General features: G+C 44.1%; 1 long non-coding RNA gene across 1 annotated transcript in view; it reads right to left on the minus strand.

The window, feature by feature from the left end:
- LOC146799535 (uncharacterized) overlaps positions 1 to 21,704 on the minus strand; it is a 139,751-nt gene that overhangs the window by 82,057 nt on the left and 35,990 nt on the right. Inside the window, exon 3 of the long non-coding RNA XR_014968936.1 lies at positions 16,984 to 17,043. This is a non-coding gene — a long non-coding RNA (uncharacterized LOC146799535). The remainder of the gene's footprint in view (positions 1 to 16,983; positions 17,044 to 21,704) is intronic.

Here is a 21,704-nt window from a genome sequence, read left to right on the forward strand (position 1 = left end):
ATTATTAACCAATAACATCAGTGCAAGTATAACACTGTACCATCATCATACCCCTCATTATCCACACCCATCCTTGAACCATCACATCTGTTTCACTCCTACCCTTTCACTCTGTTACCTCCTGCACCTCCCCATTCTCCGATTCACTCTCCCTCCAACATCGTCTTTTGAATTTTCTCTGTTGCTCATTGCATCTGGCACCCCGCCATCCATCACCTGTTACCCCCCAAAGGGTGGATCCGCCTGTATGTGACTCAGCACCCCTCCAAAGTACTGCTGGCCCAATCACCCGCAACGTGTCCTGAACTGGCACGCTTAACATCACCGAACCAATCCCCTATAACTTGTAGGGTGGGTGGGTGGACCAACTTGAACTATCCTTCCCCAGTGGTGCCAGGTATTAGGAAGAGGCTGAGACCTCTTCTCCTGCACCTGTATATCCCACCCTAACCCCTCCCTTTACCCAACCCCTTGACCCCCTCCCCATGTCCTTCTGGCCCTGCGTGAAGATCCCCGGGGGAAGACTGGTCTGGGACCCAACTTTCCCCAGGGCCCGACAAAATAAAGTCCAAGGGAAGGCTGTGCACGACCAGTGGCTTGGAACCCGTACCCAGGCTGTCTCGTGCGTTTTGCGGTCTAGTTGTTGTTTGCCTTGACTGAGTGAAGAGGGCTGGTCTTTTTGTAATCTGCACCCCAGGCCAGACACCTGTGAGTTCATCGTGATTGAGACCAGCGCCTTCACCTGGTAATTGCAGCTGTGCTTTCATTCAAGGGCTGTGTTTACTCTTAGTTACTCTGCTGTTGTCATGAACCTGCCTTTCTTTTCCCGAAACCTGGTAAGGCAATGTTTCCCCTGAGCAGACCTCCGTTTTATCTGTTCTGCCTCCGCCCGAGGCTGTGTTGTCTGTTCTTATCAAAACACATGATGGGCAACATCTGCATGGAAAGCACACACAATACAATATTTACCGATAGTGCCTGGAATCATCCACATTACCTTTTTTTAGTTAAATGCAGCTCTGCAAGTTGCGATCCTTGTATTCCAAGTGTGAGTTGGTGGCTGTGATACAGCGGGCATGGTGTGGGAATACAATCACCTGCAAAAGGCTCTTATTATCAATGTCTCTCCTCCCTGATGAGTCTTTTTGCAAAAACGTCATCTTTCCAGAACTAGGGGTGGTCCAAGGTTTCCTCTCTCTTGATCGATGAAATGTGGAGTCTGGGGCTTCTTGCATTGGTCTCTCTTGGTATTGGGGAGTAAGAGTAGGGCGCGCGGGGCTATAGGAAAGACCTTCCTGCTGTGCCACAAGCATGATTTTGATTGATGATGTCTCTGGTGCTGGATCTGTGTCACTGTTTCATCTATGACAAGTGTGACTGGGATGAGTGTGAGGTGCATCGGTGTCAGGAGGAGAGACAGACCTCACTGAAGTAAGTGTGGCCTGCATTGAGCCCTGCACTATAGCAGCATTGTACATCTGGAACATTGCAGGCCCCCTCCGCACCGGATCCCCAATGGAAACAATCTGTGCAATATGATGGGGGGGACTTGCTGCCACATTTGGGGAGTACCAGCTATCCCTTTCCTGAGAGGCATGGACTATGATACAGCAAGAACGCATTGGCAGTCCCTCGTGTACATGTCTCCCATGAACAACTGGGCGTGGAGTTCGGGGAGCTGACGTCCGAAGGGACCCTCTGACGTCCGACCCTCTGACGTCCGATGGGACCCTCTGAGGTCCGATGGGACCCTCTGACGTCCGATGGGACCCTCGTTTCTTGGAACTAGCAGTAGTGTCGGACGTGCTTCGTCTCTGAGACTAAAGCCACCGAAGATCTTTTCCAGGGTCCAATAAGAAGTACTACAAAGGCATGCCTTTTAAATGTGACAAACTTTCCTCAAACTATATGCTGGTTTGGTGTTTTTGATATTTGTCGCCCTCCAGTATTCAAACCTTCCCAGATGTAGGAGTGCGCTTGTTTAATTGTATGGTTCTGTTGAACACCCGTTCATTTTTCCTCATTTTGTTAGCCACTTTCTAAATGCTTTCCAGACTTAGTATTTGCATGCAGTGTTTCTTCTGCAGAGAACAAGAATCTTTTGGTCCTGACGGAGACTTATGAGTACCCTGTTGCCGGTCATTCTTGCTGAGGTTCCTGTATTCCCTCTGTGTTCTGCTTCTTTCCAAAACCGCTCAGTAGTTTATATTTTTCGGGATTAGAATCTAGTGACCCTGTTCTTTTTGTCTCCCTCTGACAACCACACACGCACTGAGACAGGATGTAACTGCAGAGCAAGAGTAGTTTTGATTTAATAGGCGATGCAGTTCAAAGGGTAAACATTGTTCCTTTTGTAGGGTTTGGACATAGGAGCTCTTCTTGTGGCCTCTGGCTGGTGAAGCCGGCATTTCTGTAACCACACCACTGGCAGACATTGTGACTATTGAAGTTCCTGTCCCGGGAATCCTCCATGTGTCTTCCTTAGCAGAGGTTAAATGGAAGCATGCCAGAGGCTTGTCCTTGCATCCAAGGAAGTGAGTATGATTCTAGATGTTTTATCCTCTCCAGGGGAGGTGTCCTTCTTCTCTTTCTAGTTGATCTGCTGCAGGTATGTTGAAGGCTTGTCTAACTCCGAAAGGACTGTTCAACTGGTGTGCAGAAATGGGTTTTCTGAGAAAACAGCAACAGGGACTCTAAATATACTGACTCTTAGTGATCCAGAAATGGCAAAAAACAGGACCCCTTGCCTTAGCCTGGAACGGCCTAAAGATACCTGCAACAGTTTTTAACAGAAGTGGAGAACTCCCAGGGTCTGAAAAGTGAATTCTAAATATTGACATGCTGCGTGAAAAAACCAACGTGTTCGCTACAAACTTCAGTTATGTTTTTTCTCTGAATTGAATTATTTCAAATATTAAATAATTGTGCTGGTTTGCTTTAGGATTCCCAATTTCTTTTCATTCGCAAAATGAACAGTTTTTCACTGCGCAAGAGCCACTTTGCTTTGTCAGTTCTGGTTAGGTCGAGCCTGGGCAGCGCAAGCGCTGCGCTGCGAGCCATGCTGCATTGCAGTATAGATTTGAAGCCCCGCGCACTCTCCGCCCATGTTTGTCATTAGCTTGTGCCATTGACATTCAGCACATTCAGCATTCCTTGCGCGCTTTCACAGGGCGCTTTTACAAAAAAAAAGCAATTGTTTGTCAACTTAAAAGCTCCCCGTACCGCGCTTTCACTTTAATAGCGGCTGCTGACCTTTCTTTAGACACAGCTCATCTAAAGAAAGGTGCGTGGCCTCTAGTGAAAGCGCAGCATAGGGGCTTGTAAACAACAAGCATTTGCAATGCAATAGGTCGTACATTTTAGAAACTTTGACCTATTGGTATTGTAGTGTACCTGGGCATGCCACTCTATCTGCTCAAACCGTTGCAGATGGTCCAGAATGACGCAGCCAGATTGATCCTGCAACAACCCAGATTTTCAAATCCTTGCACAGTCAAAACCCCATATTTATAAACAACCTGATATTCAAGCACACCCCCTCTTGCAATCTGCGCTCTGCTCACCTTTCGCTCCTTTCCTCCCCCGCGTTCAAACGGAAACGTCAGGGAGGCCACAGATTTGCAACCCTCGCCCCTAGACTGTGGAACTCCTTCCCCTTAGAGATCCGGTCTTGCACGGACCTTATGAAGTTCAGAAGGTCCCTCAAAACATGGCTATTTGCACAAGCCTACAATTGACGTCTCCATAGGTAATGGACAGAGCCTATCACAGTGCCATGAAACCACCCGGTGTACGTGCGCTTTACAAGTTATTCTTAACATCAACATTAACATAACAAATGACAATGCAAGTTTTTAAACACAAATAAAAGGGCATTGCCATTTGCAATGCCAATAGCTCAAAATCTTGCAATTACGAGACCTATTGCATTGCCAATGCTTGTTTTTTCTCTTTCTATGTGTGCTGAAAGCACTGCCATTGATCGTTTTTGTGCAGGAAGGTGTTTCTTTCCACACAAAAACAATCATTCCTACAACGCGGAAACCCTTATATGGTGCAAGGATGCCTGCATTGGCGCAAGACAGTCATTTGTGTGCCAGCGCACTGAAAGTAGACAGGAATGCGTCGTATCTCATAGATGCAGCGCATTCCTGACCTTTTCTTTTGACACAGGGCAGCGCAGCACGAAGCCTTGCTGCACTGTTCTGCACCAAAATGTTGTAAATGAGGGCCTTAATCTCAAGAAAACAGAGATTCTCTTTGTCACAGCTTGATCTACCTTTTTCACTCCACCTATCATTCTCTCCTCTCACTGTACTGCCTTATTCTGTTTCTGCCCGTGACTTGAGCATTGTGATTAATCCATCTCTGGATTTTGTACCACATATTGTTATGATTGTTACACAGATTGTTAGATTTCGCTATTATGCCAAATTGTCTAACTGAGACTTTGTTGGGATAACAATCCTATTTCAGGAACATGGGAAGGAGGAGAACAAACCAAATGCGAGCACTTGCTGTTCGCATCATGTGGGGTTTGCACTATTTTTCAGCGGGAAATGCGCCCGCCCACCACAAATGTGATACATTTTGCTTTAAAATATAGTGCGACTACCTTTATGAGCATTTTGGGTAATTTTAGCAAAGGATATTATGCAGATTTTGTCCAGACCTACAGCTCACTGCATTTTTCAGTCCCTACCACTCTGCTGCCGAACCCAGACAAAGTACTACTGTTGCACATGCACCATTGTGCAAGGGTTTCTGAGTTGATTCTTAGATTGTCTATGTCAATGAAGGGGGACCTTGGTGCACATCCACATTCTTGCACACAACTCAGACAGACATGCACAATGGTGCATGTGTGCTGACATCGGTAGGGGCATGCTCACTTGTGCACATCATCTGACGCATTCACAGTGCAGCCTCATTTTGTCATCAAAGAGATGAAGCCCTGTGCAGACAATTGTATGTGCATGGTGTTGAGGCAAGGGGGACATTTTGCCAGCCTGACGCATCTCCAGGGAATGTGCCCCTTTCCATGTTCATTAGATGCAGCCCTGTGTACACCAAGTGAGAAAGCATGGAGTGAGTCTGCATACCATGAACACATGCATTGTCACAACATAATGATCATGCAGCCTCCTGTCTAAAAGGTGCATATCCCACAATGCACACATTCAGCACAGTGGAGTCAAAATGTCATGTCATACCATAAGCAGGGGGGACATGCCTTCAATAGTACAGTGCATGGACTACGCATAACAGGAATGTGTCACCATAATGTTTTACCACGTGTCCTGTCTGTGTACCATACTCACAGAAGTAAAAGAGTCTCTGTAAAGAAGTATGATAGGTCAAGTATGACACCAAGCAAGAATAGCAATTTAGCAACCACAATTCTCTAATAGATACATGTCACCATCCCTCCTTAGCTCAAAAAGCACTCCTATACTCTCAAGTGCACACATTTGCCATACCTAAAACTGTACCATACATTAGTCCTGGTGTGACTTGCCCATCAAACATTGATTTGCATATAAACAAGTATTTTGGGAAAGTCAACAGGGTCAATGAACAAATATACAGTCAGGACTGTTATCATCTGCACACAAACACTGGCAGCAAAAATTCCGAAATAGTACAGCATGTATCATCCATGTCAGCATCTGTGTGCAATATTCACAAACACACATCACCCTGCCACTCGCACATGATGTGATGTGGGGGCGGGGTGATAGGGCCTGAGACGCACAAATTAATACTTTTGAATACACAGCCCTGAGATCCAGGCCCACTTACACACTACACATTGTGTCAACGTTGAGGGTAATGGGTGTTGTAACTGTCTGTTCAGCTGGCAACAACATTAGAAAGTTTTAACATCTACATCTCCGCCCCCTGATGTGTCAGTGCTTCACAGTGGCACTGACAATCTACCACCACGCACACCAGAGGCACATGACACATCAGAGGACGAAGATGTTGAATAATTTGCAATATTGCTAAGAAGAAAGCGGTACTATTCATCAATGCCAAATGGTTAGTTTTACCTTGGATCTGTGCTTAGCACCATGCCATGGAACATCATCTTCTAATGTCCTCTTCTACACATTGTGACACTCACCTTTGACCTCAATATGAACTGCCATAAATTGTGTTGTACACAAAGACACTGCAGTCAGCCTGCTGACTGACCTCTGCCTCTATCTCTGGGCATGTTCCACACAAAGGACTCTGTCAGGCCTCCACTGGGCATCTATGAAATATGGGGGTTGTTTGACCAATTACTGTGGCAGTCTTCACCAAAGCCAATGCACAAGCTAATTAAAACCTACAATTTACGCAGATGTGTGTTTATCATGACCTTTCAGGTATAGAAGTCTCCAATAATGTTTGAGCAGTGAATCCATCCAAATGTACACCGAGTGACACATGATAAATGTTCATGTTAAACTGTGTCACAGCTAGGTAGTAAGATGACTGGGCATGTGAGATCTAGCCGTGCCCTCATTGATCAAATATGACCTACTAGCAATATCCCAACATTGCCCTCAGTACATGATGGCAATAGGCATGTGTGGAAATAGGTCCAAGTCTGTTGCATGCCACAAGTAGTGTCTTCATTTAGCATTAGTAACAAGTCTCACTTGGCAGATCTACTCACACTCTACGGGGTGGACAAAGCCTGTTGTGATGGGGGTCATTGCATGTGACATTCCAAGATAGAGCACATCACATGCACATAGGTAACAATTCGTTATGGCACATATCGCCCACCTGCTATTGGAATCACAATGTCTGTTTCAGTGAAGCTGTGTTGGTAATAGGGACTTAGTCTTAAGTGCAAGTCCACAGTCAGGCACTTACCGTGGCTTAACAATGCCTTGGAAACAAGGAACCCTCTCATGCTGTGCTCACTGTGAAAGGAGAGGGCAATGTGTTCAGGAATGTGTAGTGCACTGCCCTTAGCACATAGTCAGATGCTGTATCACCATTTCAAGTGTGGCATCACTATGAGGCAATGACAAAAGTAACAGTGTGGAAAAGTGGGTATGGCACTGGCACTACAGAGAGCAATGCTACATAACCCCTCCTGTTTGCTGCAGAACTGTGTTCTGCCTTGTGCCATGCACATTTGATCAGCTAATTTACAAGATTGTGCATGGGCAGGAGGGTGAGCCAACAGCCACAGGAACAACCAATGTCCATAATGATGGCACACTTGCACTACACAGCAAGTGTGCCTATGTGTGTGCATGTTAGATGGACTCAGCGCCAGGTTCTTATGATATGAAGGGTGTGGATGTAATCTGTGGAACACAGTGCAGACATCCATCATCATGATGGACAAGAATTGCAATGTCAAAGTCCATGTTTCAACATTGTGTTGCAAATGTGCATCAATGTGCATTCCAACTCTGTGAGTCACACATGAGATGTTCAACTTTACAAAAGAGTGTCCATAGCCTAGGCCATGACTGTAATGCATGCAAGTTCAGTGTGCTCAAATCAAAAGGATGCTGAGACTATCCGTCCAGCTAAGTAACATGTCATGACCACATTACGGCATTCAAATGATTGCCCTGAGATTGAAGAAGTTGGAAACTAGCTAAAAACCAACACTCCACCAAACCACTTCAGACATAAGTGCTAACTGAATTCCGAAACAGCATGAATTTATTAACATTTAACCAAATAAACTACTGAGACATCAACACCCCCTCCCACCCTTAAAGCACATCAGAAGACAGGACAAATACATCTTAGCTAAACATAAATTAACTACACAGATATCATACACAAATATACATTTTTTTGGTTTTTTGAATATTTAAAAAAAAAATCAAAGACATCAACCCCCCCACCCAAAGGAAAAGGAAACGTATCCACGAATACTACAAGATATTAAATATAAATCTATGCTAAAATGTAACACTACCTATTAGTACACTACAACTACACTACCTAACAATTAAAAAACTATCCTATCACTAACTACTAAGTATAAATTACATTGGGGGAACGTAGAAAAGGGGGATGGCTCTCCATTGGCCAGTTCAAAATGGAAGACCCAGGGCAGCCTTTATGTCCTGCATGTGGGTGTTCTGCTCAGCCATCTCACTTTCTAAATGTGCCAACCTGACATTCATGTCCATTATATCACGGCGGTCCCGCATGGTAAACGGGACCTCCTGATCAGATCCTGCTGCTGCCAATGTAGCTTGTCCTTGGGTCTGTGAGGGAGCACCAGAATTTGTTCTGGATACTGAGGTTGCAGCTTGTCTCAGTGTTCTTCCAGGGGGATGTGCAGATCCCTGCCCATGTTGGTACCCACGCCTGTCAGCAGAAGTGCCCAGTCTGGCCTGTGTCACACTCTGGCTGTGTCCTTGGCCTACATTGGGCACCGATTTCCACCTATCAGGTGGCAACTTGTGGTATCTCTTCGCCACCTTGAGGATTTGGAGATACCGGTCCTTTCTGACCTCGAATGCATGGACCAACTGGCGACATGTTGTCTGTCAAAGAAGAGCAATGATCAAATGTGAGTCATGAAGACTATGTCAATTCTCTCCTTTTAACACAGAAACACTAGGTCAGTGGAACATGGGAGCCTACAGTCTAACAAAAGATATACAATGCAATGTAAAATCAATGCTCAGTTACAACATGCTGGCAACACTGACATGACAGTGAATGGCATGGGACTGGTAGTGTCACAACCACATGACACTGTCAGGGGCATATGTACAAGCCACTATAGCCACCATAACATCACTTTCAGTGACATTATTGTGGAGAAAGGGGCTGCACTGTATGTACAAGGCAGCATTAAGACACGTAACGCAGGCACCCTTTCATACTATGGTTAGTGTGAAAGGTGCATCCAGTGGGTGTTGTGTGGGTCATTCAAGCGCAACACCCATTGTATTTGACGCTGCCCCCTATGTACAAGGGGGGACCTACATATGAGGCAGCACCAGAAATAAGACCTTGATAATCCTGGTCCAAAATAGTCAAAAGGAGGATAACCAATACATTTCTCATCGTAGGTGATTCTTCAATGTGTGCAGCCTTGTGCAGCACACATGCAATATTCAAAATGCCATGTTTTGTATATGTACATGAACGTGTGCCTTCCTGTACATGAACAACGGGGGATATGTACTAGGAAGTGGTGGAGCGTGTCGTTAGCCTCCTTGGCTCAACAACACTCTCCACCACTTTTGAAATGCAAGGCTGTACCATATTCACAAGAATATGGTGCAGCCCTGCCTTTCATCCTGTGATGATACTAGGTTTAACTACTTTGCGCCAACGCAGGTGCCCTTGCACCAGAATGTAAGGGTGTATGTGTGCATGTGATGATTGTTCGTGGGTAGAAGGTGTCCCTTCATGCACTTGAACAATCCTGGAGAAGCCTTACTGTCACTTTCACTGGTGCTGCATCTAGCATCACACATGGTAAAACAACATTTGGTGTATGATCACTGACTTGCACATGAGGCGCAGCCCCTCTCGCCACCACTACCTCACAATAGGTGACGTAGTGGTGGTGATCGGGACCAACGTGGTTTAATCCACATCTTTGACCCTGCTGAATTTTCAAAACACAGGACTGTACACCGCTAAATGTTACAAGACATTCCCAAAAGTAACGCCCCCCTGTAGTCAGAATAGTCATTGAGATGTAATGGGTAATGTGTTTTAATGAATTGCGTTGTAAAGCCCAGCATTGTAAAATGTATTGTGTGTTAAAACATGTGGATTAAAAGCATGCCTGGAGGGGGCGTGGCTACGGCGCCGCGCAAGATGGCTGCCTAGGGTCTCCGCTCTCCCGCACCGGGACCTTCTTTCAACAAGACCGGCGTGATTTTCCTTCGGAACAGCCTGTCGGCCGCCAGCATCATTTCAGGGAACACTCCGTGCCTCGGGTGAGGTTGTTTGTGGATGTCGGCGGATCCGCGTTACACCGTTTGTTTATTGGGTGGATTCCCTCGGGGCGGCCGCCATCTTAAATATGCACGTTTCGTGATAGCGAGTTGCTGCCTCTGCTGAGGTGATTTTCGCGCGCTCTGAAATACGTCATGCTGCCTACACGGAGGGGATTTTCTCACGCTGCCACCTTCTATGGCCCTTAAGACTTGGTATTTCTACTCTAACTGTCACTAACACCAGGAATGCTTCTATTTTACACATTATGCTTTGCAGGCTCCTCTGTATGAAAACGACTTCTGTTTTTATCTCAGCTGCAATGGTTATTTTTTCTTGGCACTGAGAACCTATAACTTTGTAGACTTTGTTACTGTCACGCTTCACAGGAGCTGCATTGTTACCTGGAGGAGGGGGAATTGTGAGGAGTGCTCCTTTTTCCCTCGCCTTGTTCGGCGTCATGCTCCCCTGTGTTGACTGCAACGCCATCTATTGGACACCCTGAGGTCTGAGGACTATTACTTCTTTATGGGAAAACTGCGCTGTCCAAAGTTTGTTTTTATCCCCTCTAAGCGTCCTCCTGTGGCAACGAATTCGCTCTCCTCCGCTACGGACTCTTCTTCTAACGCAGACCCAATGGCGGGAGTCTCTTCCAATCGCCCTTCGTCGGTGCAAACATCGGCTGGTAAGGCTTCTTCGCCTACTACTTCCTCTAAGCGCCTGAAGCAAGATCCTCCCTCTCCAGATAAGACGACACCCCCTGTCTCTCTGGAACTTCTCCTGGACGAGATACGCACTTTACGGCCGTTTGTTGAAGAAACTAATCACAAGATGCAATTTCTTGAGGAGAAATGGTCCGCTATGGAGAGCAGAGTATCGCTGATGGAGCAGCAAGTTACAGATATTCCAGCCAATTCACAGCGAATTTCCTCTTTGGAAAAGTTGGTCCTCGCTCTTCAGCAACACACCGAGGATTTAGAAAATCGCAACAGGAGGAATAACCTTCGCGTTTATGGTCTGCCGGAATCTCTGGAAGGAGACGACCCTGTCTCGTTTTTCACCTCCTTTCTCCCGAAACTTCTGGATATGCCATCTACCACTTCTCTCAGTATCCAAAGAGCACATAGACTTGGTCCTCGTACATCTTCCTCAACCAAGCCACGTGGAGTCATCATCCTCTGTTTGAAATTTACAGATCTTCTCTCAGTCCTTTCGGCTGCTAGCTCCAAACGTCAAATCTCCTGGATGGGTCAAAAAGTGTTTCTCTCACAGGACGTCTCCAATGCTACTGCGACCAGAAGGAAGGAGTTCTTGAATCTTCGGGCTCCTTTTCGCTCTTTGGGCGCTAGATATGGTTTATTCTATCCATGTCTTTTCAAAGTCACATACCAGAATCAAACATGGACTTTTCAAAATCCTGCAGAACTTAAAAACTTTATTCATATTCACGCTCCCAATGGCATGGACACCTCCACCTCTTCTAATGGTTGATCATATAACCTTCTTTCCTTACAGGTTTAGTGTTCCTGAATTTACATTTCTTGCTTCCGCTTTCATTACGGTCTTATTGTTCTGATGCTATACTAGTTGTTTTAGTGTAATGTCCCTCTCAAGCTTTACCTCCTTTCTTGTTTTTACCTTTTAGACATCAGTGATCTTAGGACTCATTATCTTGTATATTTAATGATTGCTGACTATTTTTCTCCTTTAAAAATTTTTCTCTGTTAATTGCTTTTCTTTGTTTTATTCTAACAGGTTCGTTGGGTTTTTTTCAATTTGTGTGCCTCCTCTTCTGCATTTTCCCTGTCCTGGTGTGGTTCGGACTCCCGCATTTGGCGGGTTCGTCTTGTTGAGTGTCGCCATTGCCCCATCGCTCTCTGTTCTCCTCTCCCCCTCAGGCATGTTGTCTTCAGTCATCCTTTTTGGATATGTACTGTCTCTTCTTGTTTTTCCCTCTCCCTTCTTCTCCCCTGTTATCCCTTCTGTCCCTTTTATTTATTGGTGGTACCTTTCCCTCCTCTTTTGTTCCTTCTCATTATTACTTTCCCTATACATGCGTTTTCCATTTTTTCTTTTTTGTGCTCCCATGTTTCCCTCTTTAAAATCTCTCTTTTCTCTCATTTTCTCTTCTCTTTTATTTATTGGCATTCTTCTCTCTCTTCTTGTCCTTATGGCTTTTTTCTTCTATTACATTTTTACTGTTTTTACTTTCAAAGTTATTTCTTGGAATGTAAAAGGTTTTATTAATCCTATTAAGCGACCGAGAATACTTTCTCACCTGGCTTCTTAGAATCCTGATTTAGTTCTTTTACAAGAAACTCATCTTACTGAAGCCGAATCGCTTAAGTTGAAAAGAGGCTGGGTGGGTACGGTCCCATTCTCCCCATCTTCCAATAAAAAAAATGGTGTTGCTATTCTATGCCACAAGAAACTAAAATGTAAGGTTGTATCCCAGGACAATGATACTGAAGGTCGATGGGTACTAGCTAAGTTATTAATTAATTCTGTACCTTTAACTGTTTTTAATGTTTATGGTCCTACTCAACCTGACTGTAATTTCTGGCCTTTAATTACAACGAAATGTTTCCAACACAGAGATACCATGTTTATTTTAGGTGGTGATTGTAACCAGATTGTTGATCCGCTTCTTGATCGCAAGTCATCTGTCCGCTTTATACCTCACAAATCCCATAAACAATTCCTTGACACTATTTCACAATCGCATCTCATTGACTCATAGAGACTCTCACATCCTGATACTCTAGACTACTCCTTTTTCTCTCGCCCTCATGCTTCTCTTTCTGGTCTTGATTACATTTTTCTCTCTCAATCCCTTTCCCAAAATCTCTTATCCTCTTCTATTGAACCCATAGTTATTTCTGATCATGCTCCTATTGTAACAGACTTTGATCTCCTCCCTTCACACCCTAAATCTTCTCGCTGGCTGTTCAATAACTCTCTTCTTACGGACCCTCTTTTCTCTTCTTCTTTTCTTTCCTTTGCCAACGAATTCTTTTTACTCATTTCTGATCCTTCTCTGTCCTCTTATCTTGTCTGGTATTCTTTTAAAGCGACGGCACAAGGGTTCATTATTGATTTTGTTTCTAAGAAAAAGAAACTCTTTCTTAACAAACGGAAAGTTTTGTTGGCTCATATTAAGTCTTTAGAACATAGATTTTACACCTCTTCTACTAATTCTGTCTTACCAGATCTCATATGTGCTAAACTTGATTTTAACAAATCTACTACTGATAATGCCTCCTCAGTTCTTCTTCGGAGTAGTGCCCGTTACTATGGTGGTCGCAACAAATCGCGTAAACTCTTAGCTAACTATCTCAAATCGCGTAAGGAACGTACTTCTATAGATTCTATCTATTCTTCAGATAATCTACTTGTACACAAAGAGCAAGATATACTTACCCAATTCCGGCTTTTTTATCAATCCCTTTACACACCCGAATCTCCTCCCTCCGCCTCTCTTATTCAATCCTATTTTGAGAAGCTTCCTACCCCTTCTACCTCTCATCTCAATTTTCTTGGCCTTGAACACGAACTTTCTCTTACTGAACTTGATAGCGCCTTAAAGACTCTTACTAAAGGTAAGTCGCCGGGACCTGATGGTTTTTCTGTCGAATTATACATGCATTTTTCTGATCTTTTACTCCCTAAACTTTTAACACTCTTTCAATCATTCTTCTTTTCTGGCAAAGCGGCAGGAACTTTCCATGAAGCCACAATCTGCCTTATTCCCAAGGAGGGTCGTGATCCTCAATTTTGTAAAAATTACAGACCGATATCTTTAGTAAATGTGGACTATAAATTATTTGCTAAACTGCTCGCTCTTCGCTTGGATCCTCTTATGCCCCATCTCATTGGTAAAGAACAATGTGGCTTTGTTAAAGGCAGGCTTACCTCGGACAATTATCGTCTTTTCCTCAACGTTTTAAATAAAGTCTCATCTCTTTCCATCCCTCTAGCTGCTATTTCTGTTGATGCTGAGAAGGCATTTGACAGAGTGGATTGGTCCTTTCTGTTTGCTGCTTTACACTGGCATGGTTTTGGTCCTAAATTCATCTCCCTCACTTCCCTACATTATTCTGCTCCCAAAGCTTCAGTTCTAGTTAACGGTCATTTATCCTCTTATTTTCCTCTCCAGCGCGGTGTCCGTTAAGGCTGTCCTTTATCTTTGTTCTAGCCCTTGAACCCTTTTTGACTTCTATTCGGAATAACGTATCCATTTCTGGTTTTCCGTATGGTAATAATCAATTGAAACTCTCTGCATATGCAGACAATATCCTTTTATTTATCTCTGCCCCCGAAATATCTATTCCTGCCTTATTATCTGATTTTACTTCCTTTTCACAAGTCTCTGGTTACAAGATTAATTCTGATAAAACGTAGATTCTCCCTCTTACAAAATTTTGCCTTCCTCATCATTTTTCCTCTACTGGTTTTGCCTGGAATTCCTTAAAAATTAAATACCTGGGTATATGGTTCTCTAATTCCATCTCCTCATCCATTCAATTGAATATGTCTACAGTCCTCTCCCGTATTGATAAATCACTTTCCTCTTGGAATCCTCTTTATCTCTCATGGTGGGGTCGGCTGGACTCGATTAAGATGATGATTTCCCCTATCCTTATATATACCTTTTCCATGCTCCCTGTACACATCCCCGATATTCACTTTAAACGTCTTGACTCCTGCCTTTCAAGATTCCTATGGAAAAATAAAAAGTCTAGGATTGCTTTAGCTTCTCTTCGTAAACCGAAATTGAATGGTGGAGTCAATTTCCCAGACTTTCGCCTCTATCATAAATCCTTTTCTCTACGTTAAGCCTCTAGATGGCTCGCATCAGAACCTTCTTCTTTTACTCCTCTCTGGCTTTCTATAGAACGTACGCTACTTTCACCCTTTTCTCTCAATGAAGTTATACATTTTTCTGCCAAGAATCCATATACTTCTCTTCCCTTATTTAGATATACCTCTTCCCTTCTGAGACCCTTGGTCCAATCTGCCCCAATTACTCGCGAATCCTTTTTGGAGGCCCCCATTTGGCATAATTCGCTTATTCTCCTAAACAACAGACCTATTTGTTGGACTTCTTGGAGATCAAAGGGTCTCATATGGGTTAAGCAACTCTTTGATGGACTTCTTCCTTGCTCATTTCCTCGATTTCAACTTCTATTTCAGTGTCCTCAATCCTTTTTACGCAAGTTCACCGTTCTCATGGCTCTTATTCTCGACGTTCACTATTCCCTTCCTTCCTCATCTTCTCCTATTTCTCAATCTTCTCTTCTTCAAATTTTATTTACCTTCCCTAAAGCTTCTCTTATTTATAAATTTTTCTCATCTCCCAATCCAAACCGTGTCAAATCTAAACTGGAACTTGCTTGGGAGTTGGATCTGGGATGTGATTGGTCTGTTGCTCTTTGGGATAAAATTTGGTCCAGATCTCTAAAAGTTTCTCGCTCTGCTTCTTTGACCCAATCTTTGTTTTTTCTATATCACAGACTATATCTCTCCCCAGTTTCTCTTTCTCGCTTTTCTATCTCTAAAGATTCTAACTGTTGGACCTGTGGCTTCCCTGATGCTGACCTTCTCCATCTCTTCTTTCTATGCCCTCCTGTTGCTACATTGTGGGATGAAGTTTGGTCCTACATATCTCGTCTATTTGCAATATCTATTCCCTATTCTATACCTCTTCTCTTTATAGGCAGCCTTTCTGATTCCTTAGATCTCCCCCCACATTGCTCTGGTCTATTAGACCTTATGCTTGCTCTGGCATTCCACAACATATTTTTTAATTGGAAAACTCTCAACAACCTTTCTATACAATGTTGGTGGAATTCTCTTTGTCACCTTCATAGACCTGATGTGGCATTTACCTCCTCCTGCACCCCCACTCTCAACAGAGATCTCTTCTGGTTACCCCTTACAACATACCTTGATCGCATGGCCTTGAAAAACAATTCACATTTTTCTTCTGAAAATCTTAAACCTCCTTGAATGATATTTGTTCTGTCCTCCTTTTCTTAATTTTCCATGCCTCTCCTATTACTCCTACATTCACTGATTAATATGTTTTTGATTTTCTTATTTGCCTACTCATTATGCCCTATTTTCTTCATATTTCGTTTGTAGTGCTTTCACTCCCTCTCTTCCTTTTACTTCTTCCCCTTTTGTTTCCCTTTTCTCTTGTCTTCCCTTCTTACTTATAACATTTTATAAAATGCTTTTGTCTTTTTGCTATGTGGTATTAGCCTATTGTCATCCTAGTTATGTACTGGATAATATTGTTTGTAATGGTTGGTATCTCTCTGTTTTAACAATTTTTTCTCAATAAAGCATTTCAAACTTAAAAAGCATGCCTGGAAAATGCATGTGGGGTAACGTAACATATTCTGCTAGAGTGGCTTGTACATTTAACCTTGAGTCAAATGAGGGGAATGAGTCCAAGGAGACAGCTTTAAAACACCACTGCAGTGACAAAACATGTCAATTACATACAAAGGCCCATCTTTGCTAGTTGGTGGGTGAACGTGCCATTGGAAGCCTTGGCTTTAAGCTATGCCATGGAAAGATTTTAAAGCTGTTATGCAGTATACATATGATAGTACTGTGCAGACCTGTATCTGACACCGCACAGCCAGTAAAACACTACCTACTTGTGCATAATCTGGCACACTTGTACAGTCATCTCAGCCAAGGATGTACACGCATTCCATGTCTGGTCATACTCATCACCAACACCACTCACATGTCCCCTCTCCTGTCTGTACGCTCTGGAATCAGCATGCATGTGCTGTATAGACAGAACACATAGATATATCTTGCATGGGTATCACTGACTGGGGATGTGCACGGAAGACATATGCATTCCTCCATCTTCACTTACTAATTTGTACATCTTTCACACTTCCACCAAAGCCCATCACACAGGAGTTAAGGTGCATGTGATATACACACATACTGCCTGGTACTAAGGATATGATTTGATCCTGACATTCATCACAACTCACATTGACAACATTTAATGGGTGTACTCACCAGTGGCGTGTGGGTCCCTGAAGGCGTAGATGTCCCCCTGTGTAAGGAGTGGTCTTCTAGCTGTGAGACATAAAACAAAATGTGTGTTGGTAACCAAAAACATAATTCACACATGCGTCCTAGTCATTGATCACCTTCAATGTAAATGCTCTGTAACTGTACTTTTGCAGTTCATGTAGCATACATGATTGTGTTGAGTTTGCCTGTCATTCCAACAAGACATGATAATGCAGAGTGAGGGCAAACAAGAAAACCATGTTTGCACATTCACACATTATGCACAGATGACATGTGTGACACATTCCCAAGGCCCTGTTTGGCCAAACATAATCATGTCCTCCATGCTCTTTTGACAATAACATCGATGGAGACTGCACAAGGGTGTGTCAAAACTTTTCATGGTGTATGTCACTCTTGAGAAGTCATATGCTAAATATTTTAAGCTTCATATCTCATACAATGTTACTCTAGACAGAGGTACAAGGGCAGCGTACATAGTAGTCTGCGCCAACATGGGATGTTAGTGAATAGAGGTTCCTATCTCAGCAAAACTCTGAGAAAAGCCTTATTCCTCATTTTTTATAATCTTTACATGTGTGCTGCCTTGTGCATCACACATGGAATTATCATAATGCATTGGCTTGTTTATGTCATGTAAGGTCAGACTTCATGTACATGAACAATCTTTTCGCGGGACGCAGACACACTTGCACTATGGTGCAAGAGTGCCTGTGGGCGCTACACTGCAAGTTTTTTGCACCAGCGCAGGTGGAAACACAAGCCTGCTCCATATGCTTGTAAACATGGTGCAGCGTTGCGTCTCTATGGTGGGAAAGATAGGCCTGAAGGCATGATGTAGAATGCCTCACTCCGCAAAATACTTGTACATATACCCCATTGTGTTACAGACAGCATTTTTTATTAGTAACAAAAGTGTTCATTCAACTATTTTGAGGCTGTACTTACCACCTTGTTGGCCAATGAGGACTCCTTGGTGGTCCAACATGTTAATCTCATGGCCAACGTAATCCTGCCATCGATGTTTCCACTGTCGGACAGTCCTGTCCACGTCAAAGACTCTCAGCATCTGGCTCCTCACATTCTCCCACCTCACCTTCCTCACACGTACCGTATAGCCCCGCAGGATCCGGCCTCCACTTTCGATCATCAATGGCAGGTAGTGCGTCACCAGCCAGAGGAAGCCCCCAATGCCCCCTCCGACATCCTGCCCTCCCTACCCACATCCACCATCTCCCAGCACACACCTAAACCCACTCCTAAAAAATTAAAACCCTAATATATACCCCAACAACGATTAATAATTTAAAACACCCCTTGGACAAACACCGGACAAAATATAGTACTAGACACGAAAAACAAGTAAGGACAACTACACAAGACTTTACAGGGACACTCGAGATAGTTCACAGTACAAAACCACACTCTCAAAATCAAATTCAGCAGCACACAACACCAAAAACCTCCAACTCTCTTCACAATCACAAAAAGTGTGCTCAAAAGTGAAAGTGCACTCCTCCAAACAACAGGATGCATGCTGACATCACTTCCTGTGTGTTTGCAGCCCGTTTTTGGAGTTTGCGATCATTTTCTGCATGCGAATTGGATTTTGCGGTAATATTTCGTGTTTACACATGTATTTAGCTATATTTTCCTATCGTGGTTATGAAAAAATTATCGCATTAGCATAAGTGCGGCAAAAACCTGGATGCTAACTGCAAGTTTTACCTCAGATGACCTGTATTGCTGTAATTTCATCTCTGACCCCAAAATTCACCCTAAATGTCATCTCTGACCCCAAAACACACCCTACAGTTTATCTCTGACCCCGCAACACACCCTAATTTTGTTCTCTGACCCCAAAACACACACTAAATTTCATCTCTGACCCCAAAACACACCCTAATTCCATATCTGACCCCAAAACACACCCTAAATTTCATCTCTGACCCCACAACACATTCCCACCCACAAACATACAATTCAACAATAATAACCGCACATTGTTAAACTTTCACTTGTCAGATGTATGTGCTCATGCAGAGTATGAATATGCACACAAGGTTTTTGTGTTGTGATGTTTTATTGGAAGAACTATGCACATGTGCATTTTGCACAGTCTAAACAAAGAAAGGGTTGTCATATTTTTATGTGGTCATGTGAAAAAATTGTGGATGATTCTGTCCCTTCGTACTGTTCCTGCAGCCATGGCTGGGGGGTGTGCAGCATTAGCCTGTTCTTCTTCGTCATCCTCAGGATTGTCCCGTTGATCCGGAACCTCTATCCATGGTGCATTGGTGCGGACACATATTGTTTGCAGCACACAACATACCACAATGATCTTGCACACTAGTTCAGTGCTGTCCTGCAGTCTGCTTCCTGAGATGTCGAGGCACCTGAACCGTGACTTGAGTACACCAAATGTTCTCTCCACAATGGACCTGGTGCGTCCAAGTGCGACATTGTAATGTCTCTGTGTCTGTGTGTTTGTGGCTCTGAGGGGTGTCATCAGCCATGGAGATAGTGCATATACTTGATCACCTGTAACATGAAATATAGAGATGTGTCCATTAGTAGATGTGCATGCTGTGTTTGCAGTGTTCCTGTTTGTGTGTGTGTGATTTGTGCTACTTAGGTAAATTCGCTTTGCCGTATGTAGCTTCAGACAATTTTCCAGCATCAATGCAAATTTCATTGCCTCCCAGCTGCTTGTCCATCCCCCTACCCTATGTAATGGCGGCGGCTGCACATTAGCACTGCTGGTGCAACAAAGGCACACAAATATCAAGCATGTCTGCGTCTCTGTCCGTGACCCAGACACAACAGGCGCCAGGGACCTTGGATCTCATTAAGTCTACCTCTACGACTCATCCACCATTTTCGCACTCAACCCCAGAAGGACGTACAACTGACAACAGGCCACAATGAACACCACCCACGGCCAGTTATCCTGCCTCCACTACCCCATGACCTTTACCACCGCCATGGCCGCCAACACCGCCAACGCACTAAGATGCATCCTCATCACCATGCACTCCCTGTACAGACACACCGTTGTCATCTGGTACCTCCAGGACACACTGTCACCCAACATCGCCTACTTTTTGGACAGCTGGACCACCAACTCCTCTGCCGTTGACATCGCCCTCACAATCCCAAATGGAGACACGATCGGGAGGGAGGACTAACCCCCAACACCCGGCAGGAGACCTCACCATTGTGCTTGAAAAAGTCCCTCTGCTCCTCCACCTCCAGCAACACATTTGCCACCACGGAAGACATGCAGTTCCAGGTCCAGCTCTGCCTCGTCCCCACACTCTGCGGCACACTTGCCTACAGACCCCCGGACAAATGGGCTGCTTTGCCAACACCATCAACAACCTCCTCACACCCCACGCCATCACCTCCATGGACTACCTACTCATCGGAGACCTGGACTTCGACCTCAACAACCCCAAAGACACCAACTCCACTACTCTCTGGATGAAGAGCTCGGCAACATGTGAATGACACAACTCTCACCCACACCGACCCACTGTTGCAGGGATTCTGCTCATGCACAGAACTATGTGCAGGAAACCAGGACCTCAGTGAATTGTGGTGTACCAAAAACTCACCTCAGTACCCAGAACCCCAATCCGACTAGCATCAGTGTCCCATTCGTTATCCGTATTCTCTTGGAGGTCCCAATGTATAGACAACCCAGAACAAGCGACTTAGAGTACTCTCAGGAATGGTGGGAATCAGAAGTACCTGTTCGTTATTATTCTCATATCAGTCCACAACAAGAGTAATCAGAGGCACGGTAAAGTTTAAAATGTTTATTTTATAAACTACGTGTCCTAAGATGCAGTACTTTGGCTAACATAAGCAGACAAATGATTAAAATTAAAACCATCAGCATTGTTACAATACCATAGAAAATGAAGGGAGAAATCATATTACAAATGACCGTGGAATACAACCACCCTCCCTTCACTAGTGAGCTAGTATTATTATACTAATAGAAGGTCTCTAGGCTTGAATGGGGAACCCCATACCGTAAAGATCAGCTTAGGTGAATCACATCACAGGATCAGCTTTGCTCTGCGCCTGGAAAAGTTATTCTCCAGAATGTGTGTCTAATGCATGCAAACTGCAATATTAAAGGCTCTCGACTTTCAGATATTTGCAGCTGTGTGCGTGTTATGGCTAGAGTGGGGGCCGATCAACCTGAACTCAAAAACATACATTATTTGGGGGCTCAGACTGTTTCTGCACACAATGTTCAGACCAGGGTTGCAGTGCACGTCTAGGGATGTGAACAACAGACAGTTCTCATGTGAAGAAAAGGCAAGCAAGCAGTTTTCAAACAATAACATGTATCTGCAGTGTTGTGTGCAAAAGCAGCAAAAAGTGGCAAGATGGCGTTTCTGACGACTAAGGCGCTTATGCTAACATAACAATGTATGCATCTAAAACGCTGCCTTCACTACACCACTAGGCTGGACACACCCTCGATCCCTTCTTTACAGGAGGAAACAGCGTACACTTCAGCCACACCACACATCACCCATGGACTGACCATCACTGCATACACTTCCTTGTCAACAAAACCACGCCAGACACACCCGCACATTGCACCACGCAAAGGGGGATATAGTAGGTTACAATGCGTGCTTTTACTAGGCGGTAGGTAACAACGCATTCGTTACAACGACCAC

This window comes from Triturus cristatus, chromosome 9 (genome assembly GCF_964204655.1).
Source record: "Triturus cristatus chromosome 9, aTriCri1.1, whole genome shotgun sequence".
NCBI classification, from domain to species: domain Eukaryota; kingdom Metazoa; phylum Chordata; class Amphibia; order Caudata; family Salamandridae; genus Triturus; species Triturus cristatus.